The 24,798-nt window shown below is 38.3% G+C and overlaps 1 protein-coding gene across 5 annotated transcripts in view; it reads right to left on the bottom strand.

The window, feature by feature from the left end:
* LOC149575440 (uncharacterized) overlaps nucleotides 1-24,051 on the bottom strand; it is a 106,664-nt gene extending 82,613 nt beyond the window's left edge. For 4 of the 5 annotated variants that reach the window (XM_089815183.1, XM_089815185.1, XM_089815186.1 and 1 more), the window contains exon 1: nucleotides 23,798-24,051. The gene's annotated coding sequence lies outside the window, so the exon portion shown is untranslated. Of the gene's footprint in view, nucleotides 1-21,933; nucleotides 22,050-23,797 lie in introns of all 5 variants that reach the window. The other variant, XM_089815184.1, reaches the window with a different exon arrangement.
* Between the last annotated feature and the right edge of the window lie 747 nt (nucleotides 24,052-24,798).

Below are 24,798 nucleotides of genomic sequence, written 5' to 3'. Positions count from 1 at the left end.
AGTGACATCATCCTTCTAGTCATTTATGTGGATCATTTGATCATCACTAGTAGTTCAGCATCTTTGATTCAGGGAATCAAACAGAATTTATGCCAGCATTTTGATATGACTAACCTTAGGCTCATGCATTGTTGCCTAGGTGTTGAGGTTTGGCAACAGTTTTATGGTAGATTCATCTCTCAGTCCAAATATGTCAGGGCTCTATTAGACAAATTTTGTATGCGAGATTGCAAGCCTGCATCTACACCTACGAAGAAAGGTCTCAAGTTATCCGCCAAGTCTAATTCTCCTTCCGTTGATGATACTACTATTAAGATAATATCTTATACTTTCTATAATAGTCAACTACTTGTCTGTAGTCCGTCTTTCAGTCTAGATAGGAATGTTTCCTATCCCGTCTCTTTTTTCTTCAGTCCAGATAGGAATGTTTCCTATCCTATCTCTAGTTTTGTTTCTAATTCCGTCTTCAGTCTACGTTGTTTCTTTTAGAAACAACGTCCTTGTAATTCTTTATAAGGAACACATTTGTTCCTCTGTTAATAAATGAATCATCCGGAAATCCGTTAATCTGCCAACTCTTCTTGAATCTTGTAACATGGTATCAGAGCTATTACTTAAATTTTTTCAAAAAAATTTATAATTTCTTTGTGAAATTATTTGTTTAAATTTTCGAGCCAGCGGATCCAGAAAACGACAGAAGATTCCTTCTGGGTTTTTCAAGCTCTCTTCTGGGTCATTCTCTGATTCTTCTGGGTCTTTCGTATTTTTGCCTCGAAGAACGTGCCTTCATAGATTTTCACAGTTTTTCATTGAAAAACGTGCCATGGCATCGCTAACAAATATTCTGCTCGAACATAATTCCAAATTCAATAGTCGCAATTATGGAACCTGGAAGCAGCGCATCATCGCAATCTTCGAATATCGCAACACCGCTCAACTTGTTCTGGGTGTTACGCAACGTCCGACTTCTCCGGGTCCTGATCAAGGCGAAGCTGCATTTTTTGCCTTCTGAATTTGTTTCTGTTTCTTCTGGGTTTGTTGATTTTCTCCTCAAAAATCATTTCAAGTTGTCTATAATACGCAAGGTTGCGTGAGATTCTGGGTTTGTTGATATTCTCCTCAAAAATCATTTCAAGTTGTCTGTAATACGCAAGGTTGCGTGAGATTCTGGGTTTTACCGTTTTTTCCACAAAAACGAAGTTTTGTAAATGCAACTTATTTTGAGTCATAGCACTCTTTTGGCAAAGCTTCTTGGTTTCAGCATTCTGTAGATCTAGGGAGGGTCTCAATTATCACAGAATGTTCCGACATCCGTACGTTGACCATTAAGGGAGGGTATTAAGATAATATCTTATACTTTCTATAATAGTCAACTACTTGTCTGTAGTCCGTCTTTCAGTCTAGATAGGAATGTTTCCTATCCCGTCTCTTTTTTCTTCAGTCCAGATAGGAATGTTTCCTATCCTGTCTCTAGTTTTGTTTCTAATTCCGTCTTCAGTCTACGTTGTTTCTAAAAAACGTCCTTGTAATTCTTTATAAGGAACACATTTGTTCCTCTGTTAATAAATGAATTGTCTGAAAATCCGTTAATCTGCCAACTCTTCTTGAATCTTGTAACAACTACATACAAGCAACTAGTAGGCAGCCTCGTCTACCTCTCTACTACTTGGCCTGATATTAGCTTCGCAGTCAGCTACATCGCATGCTTTATGACAGCTCCTAAGGTTGATGATTAAATGGCCGCAAAGCTTGTGCTTCGTTATGTGAAGGGCACTTTAGATTATGGACTTCTGTACTCTCGAACTTCTAATCCTAGACTTAATGGGTTCACAAATTCACATAGGGCAAGCTCTGTTGACGATAAAAAGTCAACTTTTGGATATATGTTCAATTTGGGATCTGGTGCAGTCATATGGACCAATAAGAAGCAAAAGGCAGTTTCTCTCTCCTCTACAGAGGCCAAATACAAAGGGACTGTTAAAGCAAGATGTGAAGTTGTTCGACTTCGCCGGATGCTTGGGGATATATAGATGTTACCAGCATGACCGACTACTTTGTTTGTTGATAATGAAGGCGTTATCAAGTTAGCACGAAATCCAATCTTCCATGAGTGAATCAAGCATGTGGGTGTTCACTATCACTACATACGACAGTTGGTTGAAGACGGAACGATAGACTTGCAGTATGTTCCTACCACAGATCATACTGCAAACATTCTCACCAAGCCTCTTGGTCCTGATAAGTTTGTCAAATTCAAAGAACAGCTTGGTGTTGTAGATAGATTAACCATTACGAGAGGGTATTACGATAATCAATAATCATCTATGATTAGTTAATGGTAATCTATTTGTAAACTATTGTAAATATTAGAATATTTCTAATATTTAGTTAGCTTTAGTTAGCTGGAGCTTTTTTAGCTTTCTTTCAGCTAGAATAGAATGTTTCTATTCTTTACGATTGTTTCCTAAGGAAACATCATTCCATTCTTTTGTGTATAATGACCTCTCGGTCTCTGTTAATAACAAGCAAGTGTTTTACCAATTACTTTATAATAAGGACTAGATATATGGTCCATACTGGGATTTAAAAATTGACTGAATCGACAAGCAAGAAAAATAAGTATCTATTTGCTACTCTTTTTTTAACAATTATTTTCTACAAAAATATTAAATTCTATCTACATTCAACTGTCAAACAAATCTTGCCACAAAGAACACATACAGATTGACTCGTAATTGTTCATTAAAAAAATTGTTCATGACATGAAATCGACACATCATTTGAGGATTTGTGCTTTAACATTCCCTTCCCTCGTATGCAAAAGGCCACTAGAACATTTACATGAAAAAATGGTGTTGTGTAGTGTAATTTGAATAATAATGTTTATCTGTAGTGCAGTCAATAGAAAAGGAAAAGTACCAAAAGGAACCATCAAAAAGAGCAAACCATTGTTCTATGACTTCTCCCCTAGCAAGTAAATTTATAGCCACATCACCATCATGGTTGTGATTGGAAAAAAAAGCTTTACCTTATTGCAAAGAGGCAGCTCTCACTAGCTTGTGTAGATTTATATTTTGTTCACTTTGCAACTTATTGTTTGGCCCTCTAGTCTCCCCAAACCCCCTAAGTGGGATCTTCTCATGGTTCCACAGATTTATTTTTGTCTTATCCCACACATTGGGCAGTTCAGTGTTGATGTTTGGTAGCTTCAATCGGATAAAACTATGGCTATATATAATTATGTATGAGATATAATTACATATGAGATATAAGTTTATTACATGAGAGAAATTAATATATATAATTATGATTATTTTTGTTATAATATTATTTATCAAATTAACGAATAAACATGTCCCATGAAGGGACATTTCTTTTCTTATCCTTTTCTCATTATAAATAAGAGGCCGCTACCATTTGGAACACACATACCAAATATAATGGCAGTGCTTAGTACATTTGCAGCAAATCCTTAGAAACTTAACATGTTATCAGAGCAAAAGATTTGACGCATGTGCATTGAAGATGAACCACCACAAAGATCTACATTAAAAGATTTAAGAATTATTTGAAAATTGATGGCAGTATGATGGACACTCGTTAATAGAATGTGTTGTTGGCTCTCTCCCCCTTCCAAATTCTTTAGTTGTGTTGAAAAGAATATAGTCTAATGAGTCCGACATTCATTATTCAAACAGAGACATCCTGTGGAGGAGATTAGAGATGAACTACTCGTGGTAGAACAATATCAGATCATTGAACATAGACTAGAAAGTCAATGTTGATCAGTGTTGTAGAATTTGTTTATCAGTGGGTTCTGTTCGAATATCTGCCCAGTAGTTCTTGGACCACTACAAATGATACAAAGAGATACAGAGGCCTTCAAACTACAATAATTCAAATAGATTTAACTGTATTGGTCAATACACATGCAGAGGCTGATAAAACATATAACAAGGTCAGAAATAACATTGGAGATCAGTACAGCTCAGATATAAGATAGTTGAGAAATATAAATACATACAGAGATGTATATCAGATTGTCGAGACTCGGACAAATACCTATAATGCTCATTAATATTTATACTAGTAACAATCTGATATACATTCTGCAATCTCAGTTACTTACGGTGATATTCAGACAGTCCAATACATAATTTTTGAAGATCAATCTCAACATACATAGTCAATTGGATACATATTTCAGAGTATGAGTTGGCTTCAATTACGTCTGTTGAAGAGGGGATTGAATCGGGTCCATTTCCTTCTACACCTTCCCTGTTAGTCTTCTTTGTAATTGATGTGTCATTAATGACTTGGTTTCATTGCTGCATTTGGTCATCATTATTCCTTATTATGGAGGACACGATATGTTTTCTTGGACAGTTTGGTATTTATCATCAGCAGGATGAGAAACAACCACCATTATGGATTTTGTATGCGTCTCTTCAGTTTTCTTGGATATGGTTCTGCTTAAAGAGTCGTAATGAGACATGTTGATTGAAACTCAGGTTTTGTGAAATATATGCAATTATTTACCAGTCCTACGATCCACGCCTTTGGGAGTGCATACTTAACTATGGGCCCTTCGATACAAAGTTGAAATTCTTGTTCCAACAAATCTAATGACAAGTAAGTTGTAACTACAAACACACTAGGGGTGGTAAAAGGAGGAAAATGCAACAAATAAATATTAGACTATCACATGCAAACAAAAGTCCCTCAGGGAATAAAGTCACGCGGTTGGACATAAATATTGTAAGAATTGAAGGTATCGAGTCATCTGTCATTGCATTGAAAAATGGAAGAAGTCGGAGAAGAGTGTAATTTAAAATGAATGCTATTTTGCACAATAAAAAAATAGGAGCGAACATTCATGAAATAGTTTGACCCCATGCCATAGTTGTTGTTAGTGTAGTTTTTTTATTTTTCCTATTTTGCTAGGTTTTTCCTTGATGAAGGTACGCTCTGATACCACTTGATGTCGGTACACTCTGATACCACTGATGACGATACGCTTTGATACCACTGACGAAGGGCTACACCACCCTACCAACTCACAACCAAGAACGCAACAATATGAATACAATTTTATTATACTTGAAAATCCAATAGCAATTACAATAACATTTCTACAAGATCTCTCAAGATCCAATCCAAGCCCAAGCTAGTCCAGATCCACACTCTGGTAGAAACCTCTAAGATCTCAACTTTGTGCTTGCAAGCCACCAAACAACCTCCTTGTTTCTAAATCGCAGCCACTAGCTCTTCTCCAACTTTATCCAAGATCCAAGTGTAAATTGCCTCACATTCGGTGCTCTGTCTACACACTCACAACTCCACAATAATCCTGCTGTAAACTGCCTCACATTCGGCGCTCTGTCCACAGACTCAGGAAAACTCACTCTTCATCTCCTCCTTCTCTTTCACACCTTGAAGCCTTCCAAGCTTTCCTTCTAAAGCTTCTACTTCCCAAGCTTCCCCCTTGAGCTTCTCCAAGCTTCCACTTCTCAAGCTACTCCTTGAGCTTCTACTCCTCAAGCTTCTCCTCCTCGAGCTTCTATTTCTTGAGCTCCTTCTTGAGCTTTCACTTCTCAAGCTACTCCTTGAGCTTGATTAGAAATGCTCATATGCCTTGCTTAAATAGGCACTTACCACCCAATACATGACTTATCCATAACCTTCTAGAATTCCTCCACAACCTTCTACAACTTCCATAACCTTCTACAATATCCACAACTTTCTACAATATTCATAACTTTCTAGAATTCTTCCCACACACCTCGATAAATGGAATGACAACCATTTATTTTTTATTTTTTCTATTATGCCATCTATGTACCTCGAAAATAGAAATCCCCTTTTCCTTTCTTTTCTCATTTTTTCCCCTTTTTATTTTTTTATTATTTCTTCTCTAATTTTCGTCACTTGCTCTCTCCTCTAGATTTTTATTTTTTTTTCAAATTTTTTTTTTCAATAATTTTCTCATGCAAGATGCTCCTGCATCATTCCTACACTTTTAATAATCTCGCTTAGGTTAATAAAGCATGTCTTATTAGGTGAATGGTTGTGAGGTGTCACCTTCCTACATGTGAGCATCCATTAGCTATCTTGGAAAGATACTTTGCTATCTTTAGTCCAATAGATGGTTGCTCCTCATTGGTTTGTTGCCACCTCCTCCCTCTTCCTAGCCTATATAAGCATGCTACCTAGCTTGTATTTGCATCTCTTGTTTTTGCATCCTCGTAATGCTATTTTGCTTCTAGCATTTGCATTTCTCTCTTAGAGACTAACTCTATGTTGCTATTTTGATTTTGTATCATTTGCATTCATAGTTTAGATATTTATTCTTTGCACTAATTTTCTGGGTTATTAATCTTTTCAAATTCTAACATGGAATCAGAGCTTTTCTACATGCAAGAGTAGATTTTAGTTTCCTTATTTGAGAGATTCAGGGGGGGCTAATAAATCTTATTGTAAATTTTTGAAAAACCCAGTATGCTCTTCTCTCGCATCTTCGGATGATCTTGAGAATCAGAAAAGTTTGACAAAAACATTTTTAATCTCTAAGTGATTGCAGCATTTCTAGTTGTTCCAATGCGTCCAACAGGCTTGAGAAAGTCAGATTTGGCTTTCATTTCACCGAGATCATCAGTCATGACTCTATCTGTTTTCTCACTTTGTTCCTGATCCTCCTTCATCTGTTTTGCTCACTCACTCTAATGATGTGAGTAAATTATGGCATGACGGTTTGGCCATCTTAACTTCTGCTATTTGCATCAGCTCAACCAGCACAGCATGGTCACAGGGTTGCCTTCAGTTCAATTCTCAGGAGGTGTTTGCCAAGGTTGCATTCTTGGTACGCATCCTAAGGAAAAGTTTGACAAAAGTAAGGCATGGAGAGCTTCACAGATACTAGAATTAGTTCACAGTGATTTGGCTGGTCCATTTCAACATCCTTCTTTCAACAGGGCCCAATATGTCCTCACATTCATTGATGACCTTTCTCAATATACATGGGTGTACTTTCTCAAATAGAAGTCAGAAGTATTTGATCATTTTCAAGACTTCAAAAAATTTGTAGAAAAGCAATCTAGGAAAGCCATCAAGGTTTTGTGCACAGACAATGGTGGTGAGTATGTCAACCATCGGTTTGAAAGATTTTGCACTTTAGAGGGGATTGATTTACAGCATTCAGTTCCATACAATCCTCAACAAAATGGTGTTGCAGAACGGAAGAATAGATCCTTGAAGGAAATGGCAAACTGTATGATTCACTCTAGATCTCTTGCACCGCAGTATTAGGCAAAAGCCATTCACTGTGCTTGTTATATCCAGAACTGTATTCCTCACCGAGCCTTGAAGGGAGTTACTCCTTTTGAAGCTTGGAGCGGTCAAAAACCATCAATTAAGCACTTTCGAGTTTTTGGCTCCCTTGCATGGGCCCACATTCCTACAGAGAAACGTAAGGCCTTGGATCCGCAAAGCATACCTTGCATATTTGTAGGTTATCCTAATGGTGTGAAGGGTTATTGGTTGCTCCACCCTACTACACATGAGTTATTCATTGAGAGGAGTGTTCAGCTTGAGGAGGGATCTTCAAGCTCGCTTTCTATCACTTCTCCAACTCCTTCTACCTTGACATTAGAATCACTTGGAATACATGACAGATCTTCTGATGAGTCAGATTCACCTAAACAGTCTTCTACCTCTACTTCTAATGCAAAAAGTGATTTAGAGAACTCACCTCCTTCCTCTCCTAGTCATCATTCACAGGTTAATGATTCCCCTCCAGATTCTCCATCTTCCTGTCCACTTTGGGCTAGACAGACCTTGCAGTCTACAAGTGATTGGGTTGGGGATCCATCAGACACCAGGCGAACTCGTTCACAATTCCAGGATGCTCCACATGTCTTCATTGCTAATGCCTCAGATCCACAGTCCTTTCATGAGGCTTTTGGCATTCCTGAGTGGGATATAGCTATGCAAGAAGAGTATAGTTCCTTGATGAGGAACCACACTTGGGATCTTGTCCCTCTTCCTAAAGGAAGAAAACTTGTTCGATGTAAGTGGATCTATCAAACAAAATTTGCAGCAAATGGGTTAGCTGACAAACACAAGGCTCGCTTGGTCGCCAAAGGATTCTCCCAGGTTCCTAGCATTGACTACTCTGAGACTTTTGCGCCAGTTGCCCAAATGAATTCCATTCGAATTGTTCTTGTCATTACTGCAACTAATCGTTGGGAAGTACATCAGATGGATGTGAAGAGTGCTTTTCTTCATGGTGACCTTCATGAGGAGATCTACATGGAGCAGCCACAGGGCTTCCTTCAGGATTCTTCACTTGTGTGCCATCTTCGAAAGTCTCTCTATGGCCTCAAACAGGCTCCTCGGGCCTGGTATGCCAAGATGGACTCCTTCCTTCTATCAGTTGGGTTCACTCGATGCCATTCTGATCCTAATGTCTACATTTTGCAACAGGGTGATTCACTTCTATTTTTGGTTTTGTATGTTGATGACTTGCTGATCATAGGAAGTTCTTCACCCACCATTAAGGCTGTCAAAGTGGCCCTTCAAGACAGTTTTTTGATGATTGACTTGGGCTTGTTGCATTACTTTCTCGAGATTGAGATCCTTTAGTCTCCTTTTGGGATCACCCTCACACAGTCCAAGTATGCTCTAGATTTACTCTCGAGGTTTCATATCGCTGACTGTAAGCCTGCTCCGACTCCCTTCCTTTCTGGAGTCAAACTTGAGGCTCAATGTTCTTCTCCACTTGTTGATGGCACTTTGTACCACCAACTTGTTGGGAGTCTCATTTATCTGACTCATACGAGACCTGACATCTCCTATGCTGTAGGCATGGTCTCTCGATTCATGCAAGAGCCCCATGAGCTGCACTGGAAAGCAGCCAAGCGGATCCTTCACTACATTCAAGGTTCTCATAGTTGTGGGATTCACTACGCAACAGGTATTGAGCTTGATTTGGTGGGCTACATAGATTCAGATTGGGCAGGTGATTCTGAGGATCGCAAGTCTACTTCAGGGTATAGCTTCTCACTTGGGTCAAGTCCTATTTGTTGGTCGACCAAAAAGCAATCTGCTATTGCTCTATCTTCTATTGAGGCTGAGTATCGGGGGGCTATAAATGCCGCCACTGAGGCCATTTGGCTTCAACATCTTCTCACTGAGTTTGATATACAGATTAGACGGCCATCAATCATATTTTGTGACAACCAAAGTGCCATTCAGAGCTCACGGAATCCGGTTCATCATCAACGGACCAAACACATAGAGGTCCACATGCACTACATCCGAGAGCTCATCCATGGTCATGTCATTGACCTTCGCTATTGTTCGACTTCCAAGCAAGTTGCTGATATCTTCACCAAACCCTTCACTGAGAGCAAGTTCCTTCATTTGCGAGCTTTGTTGGGGGTGCGGGATGCTTCATCTTTTGGGGGGGCCTCCTCCTCTCACTCAAAGTCCTAACTTTTTTTTGGGGGGTCTCTTTTCTCTCTCTTTTGGAAAATCTTATGTACATGGGTACCTCATCAGGCTTGACTTGTCGGGACCCATTCCTACATCCACCTAAGCTTCGCTTATGAAGGGGTGTTAGTGTAGTTTTTATTTTTCCTATTTTGCTAGGTTTTTCCTACACTTTTAATAATCTCGCTTAGGTTAATAAAACATGTCTTATTAGGTGAATGTATCCATTAGCTATCCATTAGCTATCTTGGGAAGATACTTTACTATCTTTAGTTCGATAGATGGTTGCTCCTTATTGGTTGGTGTTGCCACCTCCTCCCTCTTCCTAGCCTATATAAGCATGCTACCTGGCTTGTATTTGCATCTCTTGTTTTTGCATACTCGTCATGTTATTTTACTTCTAGCATTTGCATTTCTCTCTTGGAGACTAACTCTGTGTTGCTATTTTGATTTTGTATCATTTGCATTCATAGTTTAGATATTTATTCTTTGCACTAGTTTTCTGGGTTATTAATCTTTTCAGATTCTAATAGTTGTTACATCCGAAAATTTTGAACTAATTTTAAACTTGTTTATAACCATTAGATTTAGATTATCCTTTCATGATCATGTGAAATAGGTAGTTATTTATGTACATTGTATTAACTGTTAATAAAGATGGTCGTTAACCATTAACTGTTATTAGATGATTAGCAGTTGCTTGATTTAAAATAACAATTATTATGTTTATGTGAATTATTATTATGGCAGAAGTGTTTTCATGGGTGATTGTAGAAGAAGATGAAGAGGGGGGAAGCATTGCTAAACGGGATCATCAAAATGGGATGTTCGCTTAGTTCAGTCATCAGGATTGGCAAGTATGACCTTAAACTCCTTTGGAAAGGACGAGACGACTTGATCACAAGATACATTTATTGGAACCGCATGAGCTATTAAGAAAATAGTCTAGGAAAACTTAAAATAATCTAATTAAAATATAAAACATACCTCAACAGATTTTTAATTGATCTTTCATCATATTATTATAATAAATATTTATATACGGCATTCGAGGTCGATTCTCCTACATAAGTGTTTGGTTTTGTTGACTGCGTAGGGAGAGTGTGTGGGCTGCGGTGGGGTTTTTGGGTGGTTGTTTAGGGTCGGGGCCAACTGGGGTTGGACATGGAGAGTGGGGTCTTCAATTTGCGGCGGTGTGGGGTGCATAACAAGGTGCTAGTGTGTAGATAAAGGGTTTCGGCTTGGAGATAGGGTCTTTGGATCTGGACATGGGGCAATCGGAGATCCCTGCATCTCGGATATTATCCGATGATTTGGAAATGGTCAATCCTTCTATTCTGATGCGGGGGGGGGGCTAAGGGCCAGACTGACAATCTCCCAATTGGGGTGAACGCTTCATCATCGAAGGGTTCTATCCGTATTAAGAAGATGAATGGGTGTTTGGAGCGATTTGATGATCGACTAGCGTTGGTTATTCAACCAGAACAGATTTCAGAGGATGTGGAGTACTAGGGCAAGCATGCGCTCATTTGTAAGCTCTTGGGTCTCCAGCTTTCTCTTCCTGTGTTGGAATCGTGGGCGCATCGAATTTGGAACCCGGAAGGAGATATGGAGATGCTTTTGGTGGCCAACAACTATTTTATGGTTATTTTCTCAAATTTGACAAACAGGAATAAGGTATTCGAAGGGGGCCCATATTTTTTTAACCAAGTTGGACTTTTTATCAAACCGTGGCACATAGGGTTCAACTTTGCTGAGGAGATCCCGTCTCGGGTCCCAATGTGGGTTCGTCTTCCACGATTGCCTCTAGAATTTTGGAGAGGATATTCTTCATTCGATCTTGCTTCTATTGGGGAAACCAATTGGGTCGGCCACACAAACCCAAGACCGACAGGTAATTTCATACGCACGAATCTGTGTAGAGGTTGATCTTAATAATCCGCTGCCTAATTATATGGAAATTTGCTTGGGCCCTACTTCATGGATTCAACAGTTGGATTATGAGACTTTACCCTTTAGATGTAGGAAATGTCGTGAGTATGGGCACTTACAACGTAAATACCCTCGAAATAAATTTTCTCAATCATTGGCCTCCACTGTGCCAACCCCTAAGGATGACAAGGGTAAGGCTACTATGCCAGAAGGTTCTTCTGGTGACAAGGAGGGTTTCATCCCAGTTAAGACACGTAATAAAGGAAAGGGGCAAAAAAGAACTTGGGTGGATAGACAAAGTGATAGCACTTTTAACAGGTTTAATGTTCTGGATAATTTGGTACAAGAGGAAGGCATGACAGCTGAGATGCCCCCAGGAGATGGTTCTTTTCAAGGGCCCCTGAAGGAGGAGGTGAGGAATCTAGCCTAGGTTCCTAAAGAGGAACAAGGTCAACCAGTTTGTTTGGATGGATTGGTTCAGGAGATAAGTTGTGATATTCCTGTTGGGTCACATCCTAGTGATGCCCCAAATATCATAGCCTCTTCCCTCCCTGGCAAGAAAGGGATGCTTGATAGCACAAAAGGCTCTAAAGCTACATTATCTTTAGGCTTACAGCAAAAGCCCTTTAAAAAAGGGACCTCAGAGAAGTCCGCTAGGAGTGGAAAGAAGACTAATTAGGAGAAGGTTAAGATGATGGGAGAGACTTTAGTTGAGGCAAGGTTTGTAAAGCCCATTGACTCCCACTTCTCGCAATCTTCTAAATGACTATTCTTTCTTGGAATGTGAGGGGGTTGAACAGCATCCCTAGAGAAAAGGTTGTTCGCAGACTGATAGATCTCATTCTCCAGATGTTATTTTCATTTAGGAAACTAAGCTTGCAGTTGATGAATTGGATAGCTATGGGCCAAAGTTATGGCCCCATGGTAGCTGGCAAGGAGTGGGTGCTCAAGGAAGCTCGGGTGGACTTGCTTGTCTCTGGAATCCTAAGAAGGTGACTCCTTTGTGGTGGATTTCGAGTAGGTCTTCTATCTCTTTGATGGCTTCTCACTTTGAGACAGGAGAAAGGTGTTTGTTCTCCAATATTTATGCTCTGATTGATTTGGTGGGTAAATCTCTTATGTGGTCACATATTACATTTGTCTGGTCCTCGGATCCTTTCCTTTGTTGGATTGTGGCTGGAGATTTTAATGTTGTTACTAATTTAGAGGAAAAGAGAGGCGGGATTGCTCGATTGGGCCCTTCTTCTAGTATGCTTAGAGATAATATTGGTTTTTTGAACCTTATTAATGTTAAACCTGGTTCTGGTATATTCACCTGGAATAACAGAAAGAGTGGAACGGAGGCTATTTCAGAAGGGCTAGATAGGTTCTTGGTTTCTTGTTTTTGGCTGGATATTAGATGGTCTACCAAATCAGAAATTCTTCATTGGAGGCTCTGACCACTGGCCTATTAGGCTCTATGTCGCTCCTTTCAAGACTTCTAAGAATCCTTCTTTCAAGTTTCAGCTGATGTAATTGAGGGATCCCTCCCTGCAGGATCTTATGATAGCCTAGTGGCATGAGGGTAGGCCTCCTCATGGCACTTCCATGTTTACCTTTGAGAAGAGGCTTCAGCATGTGAAATTCAGGCTTAAACAGTGGAATAAACAGTGCTTTGGGAACCTTCAAGAACAATTGGGGCAGGCTCAGGCCAGGCTGGACAATGTCACTCGTCAAATCAAGGACCAAGGAATGACTCTAGATTTAATGTCTGAAGAATCCTCAGCTCTTAGGGAGTTAGAGGAATGGGAGCTTCAGGAGGAAATATTTTGGAAGCAAAAGTCTCGGGTGGACTGGTTGCGAGAGGGAGATAGAAACACTGCTTTCTTCCACAACATGGTTAAAGCTCGCAGGTCTGGAAATTCTATCACTTCTCTTGTTTCTGCTTCTGGATATCAACTATTTTCCAAAGAGGCTATTTCTCTAGACGCCACTAGATACTTTTCTCAGCTCTTCTCTAAGGAGGAAGTTTGTTCATTGGTAGAGACAATGACTATTTTAGATTGCATTCCTCAACTTGTGTCTAACAGTATGAACAAGGATCTGCTAAGGCCTATTGTGCTTGAAGAACTGGAGAAGGTGGTATTTGGTATGAAGAAAGGTAAAGCCCCTGGCCCTGATGGATTTCCCATTGAATTTTTCCAAGAATTTTGCGAGATTATTACATTTGATCTTCTAGAGGTAGTCCAAGAATCATATCAGAAAAAACAGATGCTCAAGTCTTTGAATGCTACCTTCTTGGCTCTCATTCCCAAGATTGATGGGGCTTACAGTTTGGATCAGTTCAGACCTATTGCTTTATGTAACGTCACTTACAAAATTATCACCAAATTAATTGCTGAAAGGTTCAGGCCTTTTCTAGCCACTTTGATTTCCGAGGAACAGGGTGGCTTTGTTGGTGGTAGACAGATTCTTGATGGGGTGGTTATTGCTTCAGAGGCTATTCACTCTATGGCCACGTCTAAGGAAAAGGCTATGTTTATTAAGCTGGATTTAGCAAAAGCTTATGATTGGGTTAGTTGGGAGTTCTTGGGTCGTGTACTCTTCGCTTTCGAATTTGATATGTAATGGGTTGATTGGATTCTCAGTTGTGTGACTTCCCCATCCAGTTCTTATTAATGGAGAACCCACTGAGCTATTCTCCGCTTCTCGAGGACTTCGACAGGGGGATCCTATCTCTCCATATCTCTTTATCATTATGGTGGAGGGCTTAGGCAGATTTATAAAATTTCAAGCAGAGCAGGGGCTTGTCCAAGGGTGGAAGTGGCATAATAATATTCCAGCGTACATGCACCTCCAATTTGTGGATGATACTGGACTGATGGGCTTGGCTACTATTAATGAGGCAAGAAACTTCAGAATGATTTTGGATACTTATTTAAAAGCTTATGGGCAGCAAATTAATGAAGGTAAATCATCTATTTGTTTCTTTAATACTCCATAGCCGATCTAGCTCAAGATTGCTAGGATTCTTAGGTTTCAAATTGGTTCTCTTCCTTTGATCTATCTTGGTGTTCCCTTAGCTTTGGGGACCCAGCTGAAAGAATATTGGCAAGGCCTATTGGATAAATTTCGTAGCAGGTTGAGTCACTGGACTCATAGGTGGCTCTCTTCTACTGGGAGAGTTATCCTCCTCAAGACTGTGGTTCAAGCTCTTCCCATTTACAGGTGTTTGGTGCAAACTCCTCCCATTGGAATTATGAAAGAATTTGATGCTTTGTCACGACAATTCCTTTGGTCAAGCAATCTACTCTCTTCTAAATGGAGCTTAGTCAACTGGGACACAGTTTGCTTGCCTAAGTTTGCTGGGGATCTAGGCCTTAAATGTATGGCTCTTGGCGTCAAGGCTCTAGCTGCTAAGTTATACTGGAGGTGGTGCAAGAATCAAGATCGGGATTGGGCTAAGATTCTAGCCCAAAAGTTTTTTCCGGGAGTGGAGTATCAGGATATTCCTAGGCTGGCTCTTGATGGAAAAGGTTCCTTTATTTGGGGAGCTCCTCTTATCAAGGAAGGCCTTTTCTGGATATGTAATGAGGGATCGAGTGTGTTATTTTGGCATGACTCTTGGGATGGTCATCCTCCCATTCTCTCCAGCTACCCCCATCTCCAGCCTCTGTGTCAAATTTTTTCTGTTGCAGGATGGACCAAGGTAGCTCACTTCAAGACTTTTGAGCGGTGTGGATTGATGGATGTGGCTGGTTGGAAGGATCCACATGAATAGCCTTTGGGGGGCTCCTCGGAGATTCAGGCTGAGCTGGCTAATCTTCTCTCTATTAGGCTGTGCAGTTCCTCTAAGGACAAAGACATCCTTTCTTGGGGTCATTGTCCTAAAGGCAAGTTCAGTGTGGCCCAAGGCTATGCTTGGTTGGATAATCAATGCCATGGTGTTCGAGAAGTTCCCTGGTGGAAGAAGGTTTGGAATAAATTCTCTTGGCCAAAATGTAATTTTTTTCTATGGCTGGTTGCTCAAAAGAAATGTCTTACTTGGGATAACCTTCAGAGAAGAGGGTTTCAGGGTCCTTCTCTATGTCCCCTCTGCATGTTGAATGGAGAGAATGTTTCTCACTTATTCTTCTTATGTCCTCTTTCTAGAGATATTTGGCATAAGTAGTGGGAGGCGTGGTGTCATGGGTGCATTCATGCTAAATCTCTTATTGAATTTTGGGATAGGCTTGGCAGACCCCCAACGAAAACTACGTTCCTCCAGGTGGCTTGAGCTGTTGGACCTACTTTTATTCTTTGGAATCTTTGGCTGGAGCGTAATCGTAGGATTTTTTGCAACTCCAGCTTGGGAGTCACTAAAATATGGTGGCTGATTTTAAGCAGACTTCAAGAAACTATCTATGCTAAGTGCGATATGATAGAACCTGTGGATCCTGGTGACTTTAGTATAGCCAAGAATTTGGGATTGATGGACAAAGGATTGGGATGCACAAGTGGTAAGAGACCTCAGCCGCTTAAGAGAAAGGTTTGTAGGGTGGGGAGATGGAGACCTCCACCGACAGATATCCTTAAAATTAACACAGATGATTCTTCCCATGGAAACCCTGGACACACTAGGGTGGGGGGGATTGGGAGAGATACGGATGGCAATGTTATTTTCATGTTCTCTGTTCACAAAGGAGTTCATTCCAATAACGTGATGGAGGCCTTGGCTATTAAGGTGGCTATGGAACGGGGATGCTCTCTTGGTTGGAGGAAAATGGTGTGTGATTCAGATTCTCAGATTGTTGTGGATATGATAAATAACTAGAGTGTGGATGATTCTAAATGGCAAATTGCATCTATTGTTAGAGAGATTCTTCACTTGAGTAGTTTTTTAGATTAGATCTCCATTTGTCATATTCCTAGGGAATGGAACAGAGTGGCTGATATCTTGGCGAAATGGGCATCGGAGAAAGGAGCCGGTTGGAATATTTCAGAAAGGGATGATCTTCCTACTGATTATATTGGGACTATTGAGCAATTAGTGGAAAAGGACAGAATTTAATTTCTTTTGGGTTTGTGTTTTGGTCATCTAGGCTTGAGGCCTTCTGTAATTTGGCTTTGATTGAATAAATTTTTACCCCTTTTTCCAAATAATAAATATTTATATACGTACATATAAAAATAAAAATGAAGTGGCACCATTAAATTATAATAATTTAATATAATGATGTCACCCCATTGATATACTTACATGAATGTATGCTAGTATATATTATAATAATAGTGAAACTGCAATCTTTCCAACCTTTTCTTTTATTTTTCTTTCCCTCTCTTTTCTTAATCGATTTAATACTCGGAAATTCGAATAGTATATAGTCTTTTAACCAATGGAAGACAAGAAGTCACGGCTAGCCTTTTAAATGGAAGCCGTGAGGGGAGTCGAACACCCTGTCCACATTTCCGAATTTCTTTCAATTGCTGTCTTCAAGCTCCTTGCCTCTATAGCACCAAACTCTATATCATTACCAGTATTTTTACTTCCGCCAACACCCCCTGCAATTACCGATTTAAACCTTGATCAGACAGTGCGATTTCACCTTAGCCAAGCAAGTATTTCTGGCTAGAATACAGTAGTATAAGCATTGATGGTGACGTCTTAAGCAACGAGAGGGAGCCGATCAGATTGCAAGTTCCTTAAGCAATACTTATCAGGTCATGAGTTACCTTTCAATGTTTTTGAATACATATTCTACTGCAGCCAACTAAGCTTAGGAATCTCTTTCTCTATGACAGTGATCATATTATTTAACTTGCCGAATATTCCCTGTGAATTATATTGAATTTTCTTTTTATTTTATTGTATCCAGAACCATCTTAAAAGAAGTTGAGTGGTATCTCTTAAAAAGGAGTCTCAAAATGTAATAAGAACCTTCATGAATGTTACTAATATCAATAACAAGTTTTATGTTGTCTCAAATTATGATAAAAGATATTAAAAGCAAATTGCTCATAACTTTTCCAAAACACCTGGGATTCACCGACAATATAGCCATGATGTGGTTAAGAGGCATAAAAGGGCAGAGTGCTCATAATCTTTCAAGCACCTGAGACTCACCAGCTATATAGCCAAGTATGGTGAAGAGGTGGAAAAATCTGCAAGAAAGCAAAAGAGAAATTAGACATGAATAACTTAAATGATAATATACTTAATAGCTCATGCTCATCCCTATAATGAAACCTGTTGTCAAGTCGAGCGGTGGTGATAGGGTCGTTGAACCCATCGGAAATTCCTTGGCCAAGGTAGTTTATAGGCATGTTTGTCATCTAATGATCACTTGATGTCAGTAGCGTCAGTTATGTAAGCATGTTCGTTTCATAACTGAGCAGACATTCAAAACACCAAGATGCTCAAATGGTTGGACTGAAGAACATCTCATGCCCGATCCCGAGGTAGGGAGAGCCATTCTAATTTAATAGAATGTGTGGGGATAAGTATGGTTCGAGGTTGGGAGGTTAAGCCTATGTCAATGCTTCTCCTCTCACCAAAGCCGAGGCTTGCACAACCAGCTAAAGATCCTTCGATGATACTTGTATGTTCCATTCCTTTTGTTCTCGATAAGTATTTACTTTACTTGCATGTTTCCTTATTCAATTGATCATGAATATAGTTATGCTAGTTAGTTGTTAGTCTAGATATTTTCAGTTGATCATGAATACAATTGTCAATAGTTAAGCATTATTCTAGTTGTTGCAATTGATCATGAATACAGTTATACTAATTAATCGTTAATCTATTTATTTCAGCTGATCATGAATACAGTTGTGAATAGTTAATCATTGATCTAGTTATCTTAATTGAACGTGAATACAGTTATTTTCTGTTAATTTTTAAAAACAGTTAAAGTCATATGATCAAGATTCAGTTATCCATTTATGAATGATGGATGTTTTCAGTTTAATCCATCTTTGTTTAAGATATGAAAAGGTGTTTGTTACAATAGTGTACTGTTATCATCAAAGATGGGGGAAGACTGGGGAGTGTATAAGAAAACGAATTTGAAAAGATTTACCTCGCAAGTATCCACATACACCATGGCAGTAAGGAGGACCCTCTTTAAATGATAATATACTTAATAGCTCATGCTCATCCCTATAATGAAACTTGTTGTCAAGTCGAGCGGTGGTGATAGGGTCGTTGAACCCATCGGAAATTCCTTGGCCAAGGTAGTTTATAGGCATGTTTGTCATCTAATGATCACTTGATGTCAGTAGCGTCAGTTATGTAAGCATGTTCGTTTCATAACTGAGCAGACATTCAAAACACCAAGATGCTCAAATGGTTGGATTGAAGAACATCTCATGCCCGATCCCGAGGTAGGGAGAGCCATTCTAATTTAATAGAATGTGTGGGGATAAGTATGGTCCGAGGTTGGGAGGTTAAGCCTATGTCAATGCTTCTCCTCTCACCAAAGCCGAGGCTTGCACAACCAGCTAAAGATCCTTCGATGATACTTGTATGTTCCATTCCTTTTGTTCTTGATAAGTATTTACTTTACTTGCATGTTTCCTTATTCAATTGATCATGAATATAGTTATGCTAGTTAGTTGTTAGTCTAGATATTTTCAGTTGATCATGAATACAATTGTCAATAGTTAAGCATTATTCTAGTTGTTGCAATTGATCATGAATACAGTTATACTAATTAATCGTTAATCTATTTATTTCAGCTGATCATGAATACAGTTGTGAATAGTTAATCATTGATCTAGTTATCTTAATTGAACGTGAATACAGTTATTTTCTGTTAATTTTTAAAAACAGTTAAAGTCATATGATCAAGATTCAGTTATCTATTTATGAATGATGGATGTTTTCAGTTTAATCCATCTTTGTTTTAGATATGAAAAGTCGTTTGTTACAATAGTGTACTGTTATCATCAAAGATGGGGGAAGACTGGGGAGTGTATAAGAAAACGAATTTGAAAAGATTTACCTCGCAAGTATCCACATACACCATGGCAGTAAGGAGGACCCTCTTTAAATTTACTTCTTAGTTGTTGAATACCTATTTTCCAACAATCTTTATGTATGGATTAATACAGTGCCAACAAAGACATTAAGCTATGGAATACACCATACCAAAGACGACATCAACAATATTTTCAATACTAATAATATATAAGGTAACATTAAAGCCAAGTATTTGTCTATTTCATTATAAAGATAAGTGAATATAGATTGGGAAATTTTGTATCTTATATTAATAGAGGTGGCATTTATGAGAAAGATATAAGGAATGTAATTAATCATGTATCTACGAGCTTGGAGGTTGGAGCATTAAATTATTAGATGCTAAAGAAGATCAAGTATTGTTTGAAGGGTGTTATCCTTTGACTACATAATATAAGTATTTTTCAGCACAATTTCTAAGTATTACATTCCTAACATTGTAAATCTTTCTTATTTGTATTATATGTATATTATAAGAGCTATGTGTCTTAATCTCTTCCTTCGAGAATGTTATTACAGGAAAAGGGAGATTGATATCCGACTTAGTGGGAGTCTAACACATTCGTCTAAAGGAGCAGATAGAGAATATGTTTTAGTTGATCTCTGAAGATCTTGGTCATATCAGTTTCAAAGGGAGTATGACACTTCATCAAATGCAACTTTGGTAAAGGAGCTCAGAAGATTGATGTTCAGAGGGAGTTTGTCACATTAGTCTGAAGGAGCAGATAGAGGATGTGATTCAGTCAACCTTCGGTAATCTCGATCATATTGACTCAGAGGGAGTAAACCATGTTGAGATGAATTCTCCAGTGATCAATAAATTATAGTAGTCAAAAGGACTGTGATTAATGAATATACCTCGTAACTATGTGATCTTAATGGGCCTACCCACTATGTACATAATGAGGAAGTGATGACTTCCAAATGATGTCACTTGTGTTTGCAGAAGTTATTGAAAGGTGAGGATTTAACAATAACTTAATTTTCTATTATGATGGATATCTTACGATGTCTATGCATTTTATGATAGATTTTGCTTTGCATGGTGGATGTTTATGTGGTAAGCATTATGAGGATGCATGTGACATACCTTATAAACACTTTTTGGTATATGATGAATGTTATGTAAATAGATGTTCTAGAGGCCGTTACACAAAGTACGTGGTGAATATCATACGGCTTGATGTTCTAGAGCCCATTACTCACAGTACTTGGTAAATATCTTGCATCCCATTCTGGAGGCCATCAATCAAAGAGACCAATACTCAATTGTGATATCAAAATGGTGAATATCATATGTTGATGTTCTACAAACCATTACCTTATTGAGTACATGGTAAATATCAAATGTTGATATTCTGAAGACCATTACTCAGAGTATTTGGTGAATATCATGTGTTGATATTCTAAAGGCCAATACTCATGATATCAAATGTCATATCAAAATAGAAAAATTCATGATATGTGATCATTATCTTCAAGCATAGTGGATATAATTCTAGCAATTCCTACTCATGTTTATCAATAGATAGTACTAGAAAACTCATGTATTACATATCTATTACTTCTTGTGCCAGAAGACTACAATCGATGAATTCTAAGTACCTGCATCACGCTCAAGGTCAGGAGCCATAAGTATCAGCATGGATCTGTTCCTGTAGTTGATACATTGACAAGGAGATTGTTGGTGACTTCCAACACCAATGAGTACAATCGTTGAGCCTTCTGAGGTATATACTATTAAAAGGCATACTCAATTTTGAAGAAACATCAACAATCCTCAAGATATCAATAATAGAAAACTTTAGAGGAAGCGTGGAAGCAGTCTAAGGCATAACTGTTCATGATCTTCTAATGCTGAAATTTTTGGTCCTCCTCCATAAAACTTGAGCTTAGATCTAAAACCCTTCATTTGGATCAATCCTCCATTATCGCTCCTTTTGACCCCATTCGATACCTCATCATCCTAACTCACTAAGTGTCCATACCCAACTTTCATTCAAACAAAAATTAGGAAAATCACCAACTTTACCGACTACGTTAACTCTTGACTATTGATAAGTCGGGGGGATCTCGAACTGCCTTACCTTTATAACAGTTTGGAGTGTTGGAGAAACCACCGACCCGCCAACAATACGAAATTTATTGCACCAACTCCTAGACGTCAGTAAGTCAGGATCATAATCAAACCTAGGCTTTGTTGATCGAAGAATGAATTCTCTCATTGACTCTCCAACTATACTGTGCATCACATCTTCCAAAGCATAATCTTTTCAAATGTTGGCAAAAGTACATCTCTTAAATGCCAAGCGTAGTGAAGTAAATTTACTAAGGTGGCAACATGATTTTACAAATAAAAGGCTATTATTATTTGTTGTCGAAATTAAATGAGCTTGAAAGTCTAACTACGAAAAAAGGTGGTGGCATTTTTTAGCTCAATCTTTTCCTAAACAATATACAAAGAATTTCCTCAGAATGGGGCTTGCTGCAAATAATGAAATGTGGAATGAAGAACCAATGCATGTTGTACTGACCCGATATGAACTAGACTAGGTAGAACAAGTTGAGATTATCTCTCAGCTACGCTCGGTCACATGGAAGGAGGAAACTAGCTATGTTGAATTCAGAATATCACAAGGTGGCCTTTGTCCTGGAAAAAGAAGAAAGGCACACTGAACTACACAATCTTTTTATGGAAATACAGCTCGACGCAAAAAGAGATCTTGCACCAAAGCCAAACTTTTTCTATTTTAAGATGTACATAATATATTTGTATTTGTAATTAGTAGGTAACAGCAAATTTTGGGCACAAACACTACTTTTTCATTTCAAGTTATTGATACTGATCGATTTCAAAGACCATTATCCAAATGAATGGTCACATTTTTTAACATATAGGATTTTTGAGAGGCTAAAAACGAGAGAAAGAAAATTGGATATAGCTATATATTGGAGTCCTGGGAGATAGCCGTACTTATTCACTTGAGATTAAATCATCAAATCTTTTTCTATTTCATCTTTTGTATTAATGGAATGAACTTTAAGTCATTTTATCTTTCCTTTTTCTCTATTTGCAAACCCAATTCACACCTGAAGCATGTCTGTGTTCAAATTTTAGTTAACATTTCCTACTTTTTAGCTAAAGCATACCCCAATTACATCATAGAAGAGAGCTATACCTCTAAAATTTAGAGGATAGTTTTTGACGCAATAGCTACTTCTCCAACTGTCACATTTCAATTTGTCTTAAATTTTGGGCATAAGGAGTTCTTAAAGTTTATTTCAAAAAGGCAAATTTTACAAACAAACATTGACCCCTATTAACATTTCAAATGATTCTACACATATTATTAATCTCAACGCTTACTGTCAATGCATAGAAAAAACAAGTAGTTTAGATGCGTAATAAAATCGGAAAGGTGTTCACAATACAATCTTTTGGAGGTAATAGAAACATATAAATGAACCTGAAAGGAAAATGGTTTACAAGGTAAATCCCCCGTGAAGGGAATGAAGCCAATGGTTTTCAGCATTCAAAATCTTGTCATAAGAGATTCTATCGTCATTATTGTTGATTTAGTCAAAGGAGCTACAAGGAGCTGGAAAGTAAATAGTAACTTATTAAAGTTACGTGAATTGTGTGAAAGACTTGAGGAAAAGGTGTTTCAAAAAGACAAAATTTCAAGCAATTGCTGGCATGACCAACTTCCCTTATTAGCTTTCATTAGTAAGTATGCAAATTTTCCAAATGGCCTCTTTGAGATCCTTAACAAAGATCAACCATCAATCCTTCTCAAACATTCTCCCTACTAGTGGAAAAATGGGAGCTTCTGAAAAAGGCATGGGCAAACGGCAAAGTATTGAGAAATTGTGTTAAAAGTTATAGTTAAAAGTTGAAACTACCCTTGTAGAAATGTTAGCAAAATGTGGAAGCACAGACAGGGAACACAAATTACTTGTAAAAATGCCTTAAAGACATATGGTCTCATGGCCTGTAACAATTGTAAAACAAATCGCAAACTAGAAATGTCAACGAACTTTCGAAAAAATGCAATTGGCAGGTATAAATCAAGACTTGAAAACCTTTACCCTAATTCCCTGCCTAAGGACATATATCAAAGCTTAGTGGAAAGGGGAATTTGTCAAATGTTATAAAAGCAACTATTGTTGTAGACATGTTATAGATAGGGCAACTGTTTAGCGTAATGTCTCAACGAGATTGCATACCATGAAATGCAATGACTACAGGATGCGCAAGCAACATGGCACTCGACAAAAGAAAGCCAAAAGAAATAAAATATAAAATAAAATACGCTTAAATCAAGTGAATAATTAATCTGAGATGGCCTGAAACTTCAAGAAACCCTAAATATACGGCTTATGGAACTGAGAACTTACCTGAAAAATGAGCTTCTGGTGGTTGGCTTACATGACCAATAAACCCGGTGCTCCTCAAACACTTCGGAAAAAAAAACTCAATATTTTATTCAAGCATATTGCTACTGCCTACAAATCCACATGCGAATGAAGTTGGATTTATTATTAATTTAATCATACTCCGCGACTGCGATCGAAGAAACATAAAGTGAAGGAGGGTTTAGAGCGTACTAAGCGCTCTGTTAAAGTACAGACGTCTACTTCTCTCCCTTTCTCAAAAACATTGAGAAATGCGGGTGCTATATTTCAACTCTTTTCCTCGTTATTTTATTTTAACCACGAAAATGAAGTGGGATGCCAACGCACAAGTTCAAATCGACGTTTAATCGATGAAATCGTTTACATGGTTTTTTTAAACATTTTCTAATGGAGGCCAACGACATTTTAGCACCTCATATATATCGCATCTTCAATGAAGTCACCAAAGAGGGTTTCTCTAAAAACTCAAACAATCAACATGGTGATCTCTGAAATGGCTGTACAGCCGACATAATGGTTATCATTTAAAAATTGTAAAAAGTGGCATTCTAATTTTAAATTAAATAATAAATAATAATAAAAGTTTAAACACGGCCATTTTGTTGGTTGTGTAGATGCTTTTGGTGATCTCTCTTCATAAAAGCGAAGATATAAATAATCCATCAAACTATTGTACCATAATGATCAATTCCCTCTTGGGGAAGTTCTTTGGCAGCATGGTGGAACACAAAATCAGCAAATGGGCAAAATCAGAGCATAAAAGAGCTAAGGGGAAGGTAGGTTTTAGACCTAAACATTCCACAATCAACCATGGTGCAACACTATGATTATGGGTTGAAAATACATGGAACACACAAGGTGCGGAGGCTCTTTGCAACATCGTTGATTTTTAAAAGGCCTTTGACACAATACCACGAGACAAGCTTTCAGTGAGAATGGAAGAGCTACAAATCCTGATTGAACTTAGAGTTGCAACAAACAAG

This window comes from Cupressus sempervirens, chromosome 2 (assembly GCF_028749045.1).
Source record: "Cupressus sempervirens isolate cs-2001-9-10 chromosome 2, ASM2874904v1, whole genome shotgun sequence".
In the NCBI taxonomy this organism is placed as follows: domain Eukaryota; kingdom Viridiplantae; phylum Streptophyta; class Pinopsida; order Cupressales; family Cupressaceae; genus Cupressus; species Cupressus sempervirens.
The sequence above is the reverse complement of the archived record's forward strand: the minus strand, read 5'-3'. Positions and strand labels throughout refer to the sequence as shown.